At 40.7% G+C, this 12,472-nt stretch overlaps 1 pseudogene; it reads left to right on the top strand.

The window, feature by feature from the left end:
- Positions 1 to 1,944: 1,944 nt before the first annotated feature.
- LOC120092246 (small nucleolar RNA R71) lies at positions 1,945 to 2,042 on the top strand (annotated as a pseudogene).
- Positions 2,043 to 12,472: the final 10,430 nt, after the last annotated feature.

The raw sequence follows: 12,472 nt of genomic DNA, 5'->3' as shown, positions 1-12,472 counted from the left end.
TCCTCAGAATGCTCATTAACGCATTCTCCTGGTCTTCGTTAAGCGCAGAGGAATAATAACTGGCAGTTTCTCATTCTGCCCCAAAAATGCATACTTTAAATGATTCGGTAAGGTCTTTAATTCTAGTGTTGGTGGTTCTACTAGGGATGGTTGCGTTGTTTTTCTGTCTTCTTTTTTTGTTGGCTTTTCTTCTTGGTTTGCGATCATCTCTTCTTCCTTGCTTGTTTTTGTTATGATCGCATTACAGGTGGCAACAGATGCATTGGCATCCTCTTCTTCATTTTCTTCATCAAACTTTTCTTCTTCAATTAGATTTTGGTCATCATCTGAGTCATGCAGGTCTTTTTCGTCAGGAAACTTCATGGTACGGATTATGTTGAACTTGAGCTTCTGTCCGTTGATGCTCAAAGTGATCTCCCCTTTATGCACATCAATCTCGGCACGACCTATTGATAAGAATGGTCGCTCCAAGATGATGGGCACATTTTTGTTGGCCTTGTAATCCAAAATGATGAAGTCGGCTAGTAGAATAAATTTGTCAATGGTGATCAGTACGTCCTTCACCCTTCCCTCTGTATACACCAGAGATCGATCGGCTAGTTGGAGAGTCACGGTCGTGGGTACGAGTTACCCCACATTCAGCTGCTTAAAGATCGACAGAGGCATCAAATTGATATTGGCTCCAAGGTCACACAAGGCTTGCCCGATGTACAATCCTCCTATAGAGCAAGGTATAGTAAAGCTCTTAGGATCGCTCATCTTCAGTGGAATGATTGATTTCAAACTTGCATTAAAGCCACCGTGGCAAACTTACTAGTTCCCCTCTTCTTGGTTACCATATCCTTCAGAAACTTTGCGTAGGCAGGCATTTCCTCAATCATTTCACTGAATGGAATATTAATATGTAATTATTTTAACATAGACAGAAAGCGTTGGTACTGTACCTCTTCATTCTTTTTCTTTTTTAGTCTTTGCGGGAAAGGTGGTAACTATACTCTCATGGTCCCCGTCTCAGTTGGCTTTGAGGTCGACGCAACCTCTGGCTCTATTGCATCTTTTTCTCCTTCTTCTTTTCTCGTCACCGCAACTTCAGGTTCTGCTACAATGGGCACTGTCTGACTAAGCTCCTTCTTTTCTCCCTCCACAGTTTTCCCACTTCTCAATGTCACAACCTGACATTACTCTTTATCTGATCCCCCCGGGTTAAGTGGGAGTTCTGTTGAACTCGGTAGAGCCCTTTGGGGTCTATTCTTTAGCTCATTTGATATCTGGCCCATCTGTAATTCTAGATTGTGGATGGACGTACCTGACTTTGAAGCACCATATCGTTTTTCTCTATATATTACTTCAATAGGCTCTCCAAGGGAGAGGATTGCGGTGGTTGTGAGCTACTTGCTTGATTACTTGTCTGACTATTGTTGCGTGGGAAGAGTCCTGGTGGCCCTTCTTTTTTGCGCCACGGATTGGAAGTTCTGTTGCTGATTCTTCCAAGCAAAATTGGGGTGGTTTCTCCACTCGAGGTTATAGGTATTCGAAAAGGGATTATTTTTCACAAAGTAAATAGACTGTGGATTCTATGGGTATTCTTCCATTGCGTGCCCATCACCGCAAGTCGCACACCTTACGATGTTTTGACTAATTACGTTGATTTGCCCATTTTGCAGTGTTGGGCTGCTGATCGCAATTCCTTGAATTAAGTTCATCATTGCGATCATCTGATTCTGTAGTGAAGTAATAGCCCCATTACTTGTGTCGTTATCCTTAATTCTCAGTCTCGGATCACTCTCCCTTTAATCTTCGAGGTTCTTAGAGATGCGATCCAAGATATTCTTAGCCTCGTCATATGTTTTATCAAGCAAACCACCAATGGCTGTCGCATTGGCAGCGGTCTGCAAAGCGGGATTCAAACCATGATAAAAGATTTCCATCTGAAGGCAGTCTGGCAAACCATTGTGTGGACAGTCTCGGACCAACCTTTTAAACCTCGCCCAGGCATCACTGAGTGATTCGTCCATGTCTTGTTCAAAATTTTTTATGAGTTTCCTTCGTTTAGTGTTCTCAATAGGCGAAAAAAATTCTTCATAAATTTCACTATGACCTGTTCCCATGAAGTGATCTCTCCTGACTCGAGAGAATATGCCCATTTCTTTGCCTGATCACAATGAGAAAATGGGAACAAAGTTAGTCGAACTTCTTCGGCAGAGATGTTCTGGAACACAAAAGTATTGTAGATTTCGATAAAGCTACGGAGGTGGGCATGCGGGTCCTCGCCACGCCGGCTTCGAATTGTCTTACAGTCTGGATCATCTGCAGCATCACCGGTTTCATTTCGAATCTGCTTCCATCAAGGGCAGGCCTCATGATTCCTGGGGAGAAATCATAGAGGTTTGGCGATGCATAGTCCCTAATAGGTCTATTGCGATCGTTAGCCAAAAAGATTGGATTCGCCATGACGTTGTTTTCTTTTGGTGCTCCGTTTCTAGGCTGCTCTGCCATCTCTTCTTTATCTGACTCTTGTTGTTGGCGGTCTCTTACTCTTCGTCTGAATGTCCTCTCAATCTTCGGGTTGTAATTCGCCAGAGATTGAGAGTCTGCAAAGAATTCAGAAAAATTACCGTTAGCACACTATTTTGCCGAAGTCCCTGGCAACGGCGCCAAAAACTTGATGGTTCGTTTTATGATGTGAAATTATGGATGATATGCGATGGTGAAATTGCGTCGAGTACTCAAGTTTCCTCAGTGGAATCCAGTGTAAATTCCACTGAGTTTCTTAGTAAGTCCAGGGTCGAACTCTAGGACATGTGATAATAGGTTGTGGTGGTAATTTTTATGAAAACTTTGCGATAACCAAATAAATCAATAGTTGTTGAGATTGTTGTTTGTGGTGATGAAAAATAAGTAAATGCTACGGAGTTTGAAAATAGTTTATTAAACGGGAAATGCGATGAGTATGTAGTGAACGTGTTGAGAAAAGTCTCGGCTAACACTTCCTAGGATGCGTTCATGCTATATGATCATGCAACGTGCATACAACAGTAAACCACCTCTCGGTGCGAATGCCATGGCTTCTAAGGCTAGAACGCATGCAATATATGCGATAAGTCTATAGGACCTACACATAAGCCTCTATTCTTATTTATGCGATGACAAAATGACACACACACAAATAAAGCGGCCATATAATATCATTCTCATCTCTAGGATGCATAAGATGCAGGTTGATAAACAGAGCTTATCTCTAAGTCCTTATCTCTTGTTTATGTAGTTCTAATCTTTCTCTCTCGAGTCTAGATTCTAACCTAGTTCTTTCGAGTCATTAGGTTCTTTCTTTAGACTCTCTCTCGGGTAGCTCTAAAGGGGTGTCTGGTACAACATAAAACAAGACAATCGCAAGCAATGAACTTCTTAGGTCATGTTAGCTAAGTTCTTCTTAACCCATTTGACTAGTTTAGCTACTCATGCATGCTAAGAGAGTGAACAGATGTAGAATAAGAACTTCCATTGTATAAATATAAAGATGAAGTACAAAATAATAATGCAAGTATAGAATAAAGGGCCTGGTAGCAATCTCTTGCTGCCTAGGTTTTTACACTATTTTTCTACTCGTGTTCAAAAGATAATCTCGTTCTCACGAGAGTCGACCCACTCTCTACTTTGACACCTCAAGGTTCTCTCTCGAGTTGCCCTGAGCGATTTCCCGCGTCTCTTCTCTTCTCTTACTCCGCCTTAAAATAAAAAGGAAAACTATGGACAAAGACGAGCAGAGCTCTCAAATTCGTAAACTGGTGAACTGGTTAACTGTTTAACCCCTTTTCCGAACGATGCCTCTGGTATTTATAGAACTTTTAGGGTGAAAGGTGGCCTTTCTCTCATGATTGTGCAGATGAGACGACTTTAATTCCTGACTGATGCACCGAATATTTGTCATCGAAAAGCTGAATGTACTTGTTCGTTAGCGACTGTCAACTTAATTCGGATTCGACTGTCATCAGCTTTCTGTCCCATCATGATTAATTATGCCTTTCACCCATTCCAAGTTGCGGCAATCCTTCTTGGGCAAATGTTTATGAACACAATCACCGCAAAGCCTTGCGGTAATGCTGCGCTCGACCAATGATTTCCTATGATCGCAATTTTCACCTTGCGTCAATGCATTTTCTGCACAAAAATATAAAAATAAATTGTTCCTATGTGATGACTCATGCGGCCGCAATATAATAAAATTAATGCTTTTTGGACGCAATCTAACACATTTTATCAACACAAGCCAGCATTGTTTAAGAACTTAGCACTATGATAACGTGCATTTCTGCCCGTTATCAGCGTCCTATACAAAGAGTTTGTATAAGACCTGACCACGAAGTGTTAATGTCTCGTTATATAACACCATTCATGACAGATACTTCACTTCACGAGGATGACCATAGGTAACATGACCTCAATCCTGAGTGAGTTGGGAATTTCTGCCATTGAGGGCGGTCCTTTGATTTGTATGCGTGCGAGCGGCCAAGTCGTCGATTCAAACCTACCATTTTGGGGATTCGTCTGATTTGGAAGCTGAGAACTCAGCTACACAAGATGGAATTCACTCCTTCCCCGAGGCAGGGGTAAGTAGATAGATGGCTCCCTTAAGGGTTGATTCCAAGGCTTGAACAATGTGGCGCCACACATCTTCTCTTGGCTCGAGAGTTTTTCACACATAGTTGGACTATGTTGTATTGTTCATTAGAGGAATCAGTGGTACTTAAGAAGTGAGATGTAACTATAGGGAAAAAACGGTAAATTGGCCCAACTGTACTTAATTCGATAATTAACCGATTAATCCACGTTCAGACGTGGGAAGTGGGGCTGCGAAGGTTATGGTAACTGGCGGGTTAACTATGCAAATCGTTTTCATTTTATTATTCAATTGTGCATTCGTATCACGCGCGCCCAAAAAAAAATCTGTGAAAAAGTGGTCGCGAGAGCTATACGATAGAAGCTTGTTCGTCTAAATGATCGTCTAGTTCAAGCGTTCTCTAAACGATCGTATACAACTTTCCTAAACGATCGTTCAGTTTTTCCTAAACAATCGTGTAGGTCTACTATACGATAAGCATTTCCGCTATACGATAGCAGAGTTCATCTCCCACTTCCTTATCGTCTACACAACTTCTTCTCTTCTGTCCTCTACCTAACTCACCAAAGCCCACTCTTTAGGTTTTTTACGCAAAGGATACCCGGATTTCTCTTGTGGTGGTGTCATCCCCGCAACATTGTTCGTGTACGTTCGGATCGTGCTATTTGTATGGAATGTATATAGTTTATGTTTCGGTCACTGTGAAATTGGAGCGATCTAAGCTCGCTCATGAAACTCTCGGTATGAGATCGTTCAAAAAGACTGCTGGGAGGCACTGCAAACGGGGAGAGGCCCGACACTTACGAAAGCAAAGGATATTCTTCTGGACAGAGTAGAGTAAAAAGATAGTGTAAAAGCCTCGGGAAGCAAGACATTGCTACCGGGCTTCTTATGCCTACTTTAAATTATTGTTTTGTTTTCTGGCTCTATTTATCAAATGGAATTCTCATCTAACATCTGTTCAATCTCTTCATATTTCGCATGAGTAGCTAAATTACTGAATGGGTTGAGAAGAACTTTGCTACCATGACCTAAGATCTTCATTTTATGCGATCATCTTGTCTTATGTATGCGGCAGTCACCCTTTAGAGATACTCGAGAGAGTAGTCTAAAGAAAGAACCTAGATTTGAGAGAGTCAGGTTAGAATCTAGGCTTGAGAGAGTCAGATTAAAAGCGTATAAGCAAGAGATAGAAACTTAGACATAAGTTCTGTTTGCTATCATGCATTGCATGCACCCTAGAAATAGGATATGATAGTATACGGTCACCTTGTGTATATATGTATCATTCATCATTGCATAGACAAGAATAGAGGCTTAGACATAAGTCCTATCGACATTATCGTATACATCACATGCGTCCTAGAAATAGGAACTATGGCATTTGCATTGAGAGATGACTTGCTGTTGTGTGTGTGTAGTATGATCGCATAACTTGGATGCAATCTTAGGAAGTGTTAGCTAAATCCTTTCTCAACCCATTCCCCGCATACTCATTGTAACTTTCGCTGTCATGACTTTTTACTCAATTCTACCGCATAGGATTTATACTTAAAACAATACACCAACTAAACTTATTTGTTTTTGCCACCGCAAAGGAATCAAAATTTACTAATGCATAGTATCTTAGTAGTCCCTGTGTTCGACCCTGGACTTATCAGGAAACCTAGTAAGATTTATACTTGGGTTTTACTAGGAAAACTTGCATGTGCAATGCATAATTCATCACCGCAATTTCATACCATTATTTCATCACATTCACAACACACCACCTATGCAAATCAAAGGACCGCCCTCAATGGTAGGAGTTCCCAACTCACTCAAGATTGAGGTCATGTTACCTATGGTCATCCTTGTGAAGTGAAGTCTCAATTGTGAACAGTGTTATATAACGAGATGTCAACACTTCGTGGTCAGGTATTATACAAACTCTTTGTATAGGACGCCCCCACTCACATGTCCCCTACACGAATGATTAGGATCAAACCATCTGTGACAAGTCATAACACTTGTGACCATTCTACAAAGCTGGCCGCATCCGTAGTGTTACCAGGATAAGGTTTCCCTCCTATATCCATATACTACAGACCATTTTGGTTATCACTCAAGACATGATCTACTTGTATGTCACCACATACATGCTTAAGTTACATACAGATAACCAGGGATATTAAGTTTATTGGTTTGTGGTAAAATCTAAATGTGCAAAGTCAAGCAGTGAAGTAAATATCATTTATATTATATATCACAAGTGTTCGTACAAAGTTGTTTACAAACTACTGAACATGAGACTTTAGGGCACAAACCCCAACAATCTCCCACTTGCCCTAGTCCAGCCACGGGCGGTCCCGTAGACCCATGCTCTGATGGTGACTCTCAAACACTGTAGTCGTGGGAGCCTTCATAAACGAATCAGTAACGTTTTTCTCCAAGGCGATCTTAGTGACAATCACGTCACCTTGATGTACTATCATGCGGATCAATTTTAACATGGCAACAGGTGAGAAAGTCTCCTCATAGTTGACTCTTTCCACCTGGGTATAACTCTTTACCACAAGTCTAGCCTTGAAGGTTTGCACCTTCCCATCAGCACCCTATTTGCACTTGTACATCCATTTACAACCTATAGGTCTTACCCCATCAGGCTGATCTACAAGATCCCATACCGAGTTGAAGTACATCAACTCCATCTCCAGATTCAAGGCTTTGACCCATTCATCCCAGTCAACATCCTCCATTGCCTTTTTATAGGACAACGGATCCTCAACGTCACTATCTGTCACCATAGCTAGGATTTTCGTGAAACCTAGATAGCGATCAGGCGGGTTCGTAACCCTTCTACTGCGTCGAGGTTCCCTCAACTCTTGAGGTGGAACCGACCTACCAAATGAACTATCATCAACAATTTTGGTTGATGAATCAGGTCCTTCAAACATTCTTGTTGAAATTTCAGTAGTTTCTTTGGAAATCTCACTTAACACGACTTTATTACGTGGACTGTGCTCCCTGATATGATCCTCCTCCAGGAAGGTAGCGTTCGTGGAAACAAACACCTTGTTTTCAAATGGATCATAAAAGTAACCTCATCGTATACCTTTGGGATAACCTATAAAGAGGCACAACCTCGATCGTGATTCCAAATTCTTGGGATTTACCTTAAACACATGTGCTGGGTAACCTCATATGTGGAAGTGACGTAAACTAGCTTTACGCTCGTTCCAAAACTCCAGAGGTGCTCTTGCAACACTCTTAGAAGGAACACAAATGAGAATGTATATCGCAGTCTCCACTGCGAAACCCCAAAACGAGTCCGGCAAGGAAGCATAACTCATCATCGAACGAACCATGTCCAACAAGGTTTTAGAGAAATTTGTTGGCATTTAGATTGAGTTATGGCAGATTTAAACATCTCTATGTTATGGTGGGAACTTATAGCTAAAGATCTTAGCACATACAAGTTATTTTCCAGTTTAGCTGTACAAATTTCAACACCATCCTTACGAATAAATGCTTTATTCAATTTTAAAGAAATAGTGTAATTGTATTGTAACAGACACTTTATAGAAATAAGGTTCCTTTTAAGTTCAGGAACTACAAAGACATCTTTTAATATAAGAAACCTATTATGTAAAGCAAACTGGATATCTCCCACGGCCACAACTAAGATGACGTGCCCGATGCCTACTCACATCGTCATCTCACCAGCCTCTAACTATCGCTAGGATCTAATCCTCTGATAAGAAAAAGATACATGATTAGTGGTACTCGAATCTAATATCCAAGCAGAATCATCATTATCCACTAAACAAGTTTCTAATATAAGCAAATCATATTTACCTCTGTCTGCCTTGGCCTTAGCCTTGACAGCCTTCTTTTCCTTCAGATAACGAGGAAAATTCCTCTTCCGGTGTCCGTCTTGGTTATAGTAGAAACATTTTTCTTTTTCAACCAGTGGTGGACGCTTCTTCTGGACGACAGATGGCGGGTTAGTAGGCGCATTCCCTTTCCCTTTACCACCTTTCTTCTTCTTCTTCCCCTTTCCAGAGTTAGAAGTTAAAGGTGCAAACTTTGTTCCTAAGGTCGAACCTCGATAGAACTTTTTAGAGGACGAGACAACATTTGCCTCACCTCCCTTTTTTCTCCTTACTTTTTCAGCAAGGATTGGTAAGTCTGCAACTCGTTGAGGAGAGTGGTAAGGGAGTATTCCACTTTGTTAAGAATCGCCTTGTTGACAAAGTGGAGGAAGCTCTCTGGCAATGAATACAGGATAATGCTAACCTGACTACCCTCATCGATTTTAGACCCATTCATTTCCGCCACATTAAAGTGGACCACATATTCAGCACGTGTTCATGAATAGAGATGCCTTCCTCTATTTTGGAGTTGAAGATGTGTTTCAGAGCCTCATGCTTGAGCTGTCTAGACGTCTGTCTGAACATTCCCCACAGGGATTTCATGATCTCACGTGTTGAGACCATGGACTCGTGTTTCTTGGCCAACACGTCACTAAGACTGGTCAGAATATAGGCTCGGTCCTTCTCATTTTCCCTTGTCCAACACTCGTACGTTGCCCGAACATTTCGAGTAGCGTCCTGAGGTGGAATAGGAGGACATTCCTCTGTAAGGACAAACTTCAGATCCTTGATGATGAGTATCATCATGAGCATATATTTCCAACTTGAACAGTTTTGGCCATTCAGTTTTTCGGCGCTAAGCAAATTGATAATGGTTGATGCCATTAAAAAACCATTGCTGAAAAAAATGAATAACCTTTTATATGACTTTAACAAAAAAAAAAAAAAACCCCACATTTTAATTAACCAATTAATTTTTAGCAAAACAGATTCCAAGTACCCTAAGTGAAAAGACTTCTATTTTGCAATAATGCCCCAGTGAGGCAGGACAAATGTCACCAGTGGGGTGATCGGATGGCCTTTCACTGGGATGGGATAATCTCAACCATTAGGCAGAACCAACTCTTGGAACTAAACCTAATAGCCACCATTTGTTCGGTCCAGAATAGTTAACCCTTAACAATCATGGATAAATGTAACCCCTCGTTTTTGGCCCCAGAGTCCTGCCCTAATGCACTTACCATAGTATAAAAACAGATTAGGACAAGAGACTAAGTAAACTTATCCTCTTACAGAAGATCAAATAAAGAAACGCGCAAAATAGCCATCCTATAGGGGGACACACCCAGGGTGCCACGAGGCGATGCGCAGAAACTTTATTCAATCCAACAAGGGAGACCGAGGGATATGATGTCACACTTCCCGCTCCCACTTACTATGAACACTCTTTCCATCCACCTTAATATTGACCTACCCAAACACCATCTGTTGAGGGGACACGCCAAAGGTGCCTTGAGGCTGAGGGTAGATCTCACGGTATGGACTATGAGGGAGAAATGCGAGAGGTGAAAATGAAGCATCAAATACCCCAAGAACCTCTCACTGAATGTTCTACCTAGGGGTTTATTAACCTAGACAGTCCGGCTACTGATTATGATCTAAGTCATATATAAAGTTTGCTCAAAAACAACTTTTGTCTTTGAAATAAAAAAAAAAATCCAAGTAGTCACATTAAACTCTTTAATGGACTGGCCTTAGTTTGCATGCATCAAATCTATCTAAATTACCTTTCCAGGTAGGTTCCCAGGTAGGGGTGTTCTGTTGCCGTCATCTTAAATACCCCAGCCTAGACAGAACCTGCCTTCAACAAAAGGTCTACTATATATAGACTTGCTACATATTGATCTTTTACTAATTATTTTAGTTCTAATTTCATTTTATAACCATTTATAAAATAAACAACTAAAACACTCATCCCACATAACGAAGTATTTATAACGTAAAAAAAATAAATAAAGCATACATAAATATAACCCTTATATTATATGATGCATGAGCATGCATTTATGTAAATTAAAACATGCTTCTCTAAATTATAACACTTATAATAAAGAAAATATGCATGACCTAAGGTGGGGTTTATCTATATGTGCATACCATACGACATATTAAAAACATACATCGCATGTAAAAAATAAAGGATTTATAGACCGGGATGAGCCTTTACAATACTGGAATGAAATAACCCTATTTATTACACTTTTCATCGAGCAAACCGGTTCACAGGCGAACCAGGTCTTGAACTGCAAGGAGGACTCCATCGTGTAGTAAATGTCGTAGGTAGACGATCGTTCAGCGTGCACTAGACAATAGGAGCATAATAAACGATCGCATAAATGGCAACGAGGCTGCGAAGTTTGATCGTCTACACGATCGCGTAGCGCGACAACATGTAAGCGATTTACCTTGCATAACTAAGCGATCGTTTAGTCATTTACTAATCGATGAAGCTTGCTGACCTAAACGATCGTCCAGTGTGTACGCGTGTTAAACGATATGCGAGCATCTCATTGTCTAACCGATGCGTGCAACCAGGTAAACAATTTACCTTGCGTTACTAAGCGATCGTTTAGTCAGTTACTAAGCGATGAAGCTTGTTGACCAAAAACAATCGTTTATGCGATCACTTAACGCAGTGTCAAGTAAATGATAACGGGCAAAAATGCACGTTATTACAGTGCTAAGTTTTTAAACAATGTTGGCTTGCATTGATAAAATATGTTAGATTGCATCAAAAAAGTATTAAGTTTATAACATTGCGGTTGCATACGTTCATCGCATAGAAACAGTTAATTTTTGTATTCTTATCCAAAATATGCGTTGACGCAAGGCGAAAAGCACGATCACAAAAAATCAACAGTCGAATGCAGCATTACCGTAAAGCTTTGCGATGATTTGTGCTCGCAAACATCTGCTTAAGAAGGATTGCCGCATAGAGCTGGCGCAACTTGGTGGGCACATTTGAGTGAAAGGCATAATTAATCACGATGGGACAGAAAGCTGATGACGGTCGAATTCAAATTAAGTTGACAAGCCACTAACGATAACAAGTACACTCGACTTTTCAGTGACAAATATTCGGCGCATCAGTCAGAGAATTAAAGCCATCACATCTATGCAATCATAAGAGAGAAGTCGCCTTTCACCCCAAAGCTCTATAAATACCGAAGGCATCCTTCAGAAAAGGGGTTCAGCTGTTCAGCGAGTTCAACAAGTTTTTGTTCATAGTTAGCCTTGTTCTTAGATTTTCTTTTATTTGAAGGTGGAAGCGAGAGAAGGAGATTATGCCGATAGATCATTCCGGTGAGCTCGAGAGAGTGCCGGAAGCATCAAGATCAAAGAAAGGGACAGCTCTTACAGAAGCAGGAATATCTTTTGAATCGAATAGAGTTGCCAGTGTAAAATCCTTAGGCAGCAAGGGATTACTACCAGGCTCTTTACCTTTATCTTCCATTGTTATTTTGTATTCAAACTCATTTATAGAAATGGAATTTACTTCTCTATATCTATTCACTCTCTGTTTACTACGCATGAGTAGCTAAATCTGTTGAATGGGTTGAGAAGCACTTAGCTAACATAACTGGGGATCTTCATTCTATGCGATTATCTTGTATTATATATGCTTCATTCATCCATTAGAGATACTAGGGAGGGTAGTCTAAGGACTCGATCTAGGCTTGGAAAAGTCAGGTTAGAATCTAGGCTCGAGAGAGTCAAATTAGAACGCATAATCAAGAGATATAAGCTTAGGAATAAGCATTGTTTGCTATTAACGCATCGCATGCATCCTAGAGATAGGATATGATTATGTACGGTCACCTTGTCTTTGTGTGCATCTTGCATCATCATATAAGAAAAGAGTAGAGACTTAGGAATAAGCTCTATGGACACTTTTGCATTCAACACATGCGTCCTAGACTTAGGAGCACTGCATTTGCAT

Source organism: Benincasa hispida, chromosome 11, assembly GCF_027475165.1.
Source record: "Benincasa hispida cultivar pf3 chromosome 11, pf3_genome.v1.1, whole genome shotgun sequence".
Taxonomy (NCBI): Eukaryota; Viridiplantae; Streptophyta; class Magnoliopsida; order Cucurbitales; family Cucurbitaceae; genus Benincasa; species Benincasa hispida.
The sequence above is the reverse complement of the archived record's forward strand: the minus strand, read 5'-3'. Positions and strand labels throughout refer to the sequence as shown.